This window comes from Oxyura jamaicensis, chromosome 3 (assembly GCF_011077185.1).
Source record: "Oxyura jamaicensis isolate SHBP4307 breed ruddy duck chromosome 3, BPBGC_Ojam_1.0, whole genome shotgun sequence".
Taxonomy (NCBI): domain Eukaryota; kingdom Metazoa; phylum Chordata; class Aves; order Anseriformes; family Anatidae; genus Oxyura; species Oxyura jamaicensis.
The window spans coordinates 3,129,439-3,131,986 of NC_048895.1; the positions used below are offsets into that span (position 1 = coordinate 3,129,439).

General features: G+C 48.5%; 1 protein-coding gene across 2 annotated transcripts in view; it reads left to right on the top strand.

Annotated features, from left to right (window-relative positions):
* The window catches only part of LOC118164008, a 455,411-nt gene that overhangs the window by 1,011 nt on the left and 451,852 nt on the right, over positions 1–2,548 (top strand). The gene's annotated exons all lie outside the window — the stretch shown is intronic.

A 2,548-nucleotide genomic window follows, 5' to 3' on the forward strand; every position in this document is an offset into this window, starting at 1 on the left:
CCCCCCCCCCCACCCCCCCCCACCCCCCACCCCCCGTCCGCCGATGTGCCCGGGGTTGCGCGAGGCTTTTTGCGTCCCCCCCCCCCCCCCCCCCTCCACCTCCGAACGCACTCGCCCCCAAACGATCTCAGCCGTGTGCTTTTTGCCACCAAACCAGCTTAGCCTCAGACACCCTTACCAAGGGGCCTTGCCTCCAAAAGCCCTTGCTCCCAAGCATCCTTGCCCCTGGTGCTTTTATCGCCATTCTACCGTGCTCCCAAATGCCCTTGCACCCAAACAACCTCGCTCCCAAGCAGCTTTACCCACGATCTTCCACTGCACCAAAATACCCTCACCCCTAAGTACCATTGCTCCCAAACCCCTTAAACCAGGTAGGGGAGTCAGCTGCTCTTTAAGTTCCTCTGAAATCTCCCCATCGCTATCAGCGAGCCCTATAAAACAGCAGAGATGGTGCCTGGGTCCCTCTCCCTACCAGTCAGCTGCCCCAGACTGCAGATCTGGCAGCGGCATCCCCGCAGGCTGCTGCTGTGAGACGTGGGAATGACCCTTTCAAACCGGCTGCAAGCCTTGCTCCCATCAAAAAGTCCCCTGGCCCCAGTGCATCTCAGTGCTAGAAAGCTGTAAAACTAATTTGGCACCTCTGCCCTCTGGATCTGGCTAACAGCGGCCTCCCCCGGGTTTTGCTGTACTAAAACGTGGGCAGGGTGTCCAGCTGCACTGCTTGTATCCCCAAACGTGGGTGGTGGGGAGGTGCACACTGAGCCTCTGGGGTTTTGCAGGCTGTTCTGCTGGGGGTGGAAGGACCAGAGAAATGACTGCTTTTGGTGGTAGGGTGTAAGGGCTGGGAAGATAGTTGGCTGGTTCTTTTATATATATATATATATTCTCTTTCTGATGCTGTGTTGCTGTGTTGAATCTGCATGTATTTCTGGAGTTGTGCTCCCACATGTCCTGAATTCAGAGTGCCTTGAGCTGTGAGGACTGGGGGTCTGTATTCACCCTCTTTGGGAGAGGTAAACAAGATAATGTCTTTATTTTTCTTTGAACTTCTCATCTTTAAATGTTTGGTAAGTCAAGCTCCTGAATGAAAGAAAAATGCCTCAGATTGTGTTACAAGACACTGGAAAAGAAAAAGGAGTGCTGAGGCTGGGGGTTAAGGCATCTGCTCCTCATGTTCGCCCATGCCCTTTCCCAAGGCAATGGCCTTTGTGGTTGTTTATTGTTGTGGTGCTGAGAAGTTGATGTTGGTATCATCGCGGCAGTGGTGTGCTGAAACAACGAGGGGAACGGAGAGGTGGAGATTCAAACTGGTGTCACTGCTGGGCTTGCTTGTGACCCCCGGGGCTGACTCTCCAAGTGTGGCTGTCTCTTTGATGGGGCTGTGGGAGCACGCAGAGTGCTAAGGGGATGCCAGCGGGGCCTGTAAGGGAGCGCGGCAGCTCAACATCTCTGTCCATTCACAACCCCCTGCAGCTGTCTTACCGTACCTGGAGTCGTGGCCGCAGATTGCTTGAGCAGGTTACAATGTGTGGTCACGGAGGTTAGCACTAGGTGTTACACTGTGCAAAACGTAGGCTCTGAAGACATTAGTGAAGAAAATTGTGCTCACATTGCTTGGAAGGTCATTGCTCAAAATCTTTTGCTTCCTTTTCCTGTCTTTGCTCCCTCCTCTCTGCAGCTACATTCCCCTACATCTGCATTTAGGCCAGGCATTTCTGGGTTTGTACATCTGGTGGATTAAAGGCCTGTTGAGGAAATTCCCCATATACTTCGATTTTTTGCCACTTTACTTCCCGCTTGAACTGTCAGTTCTTAGAGTCTCTGAAGGTCTGAGGCTGTTTTCTCAAGGAAAGCTCTTAATTTAAGTGGCCTGTTAACCGTTAATTGCTGTTCTGTTCTGGCTATTTACCTGAATATCATGTCAAACCTGCTGTTCTGGTCTGGAGGCTACACTGGTTATGCGCTCTGATCTCTAAACTGCTACTGCTTTCTACTGTTTTATTGAAGACCAAGGTAATATTTCTTGTCTTAATGCAAACTGACATTTCCTAGATTTAAGGATTTTGTCGAGCAAGCTGTCCTGCTTGAAACTGCTTATACAATAATATCAAATTTATGTCTGGTTAAAAAAAAAAAAAAAGAAAAAAAAAGCACTTCTCTGCAATTTAATGTTCAAAGAATTGTGTTGTTTCCTGTTCTTCAGTATGGATGCGTTTAGAGGAGGAAAACATAGAAAGCTGGGCATAGCAATGAGGAGTGGATGGGTAGACAGTCGAAAGAGTTAGAGGAGCTCCTGCTTGTCATACTAAAGTCATTTCTATGTTCAGCCTTGTTCATCTGGTGCATGCTTACCCAGCTGACTGGACGGTCATGTTATGTCCAGAGTTGTCCTAAGATCTGTGCAGTTCCAGCAACACTAGCACTGCCAGTGATACTTCATCCCTAGACACAAGTTCTTTTACTGTATTTAATAAAGTTACTTTTCTTTTTCTTTCTTTCTTTTTCTTTCTTTCTTTCTTTCTTTCTTTCTTTCTTTCTTTCTTTCTTT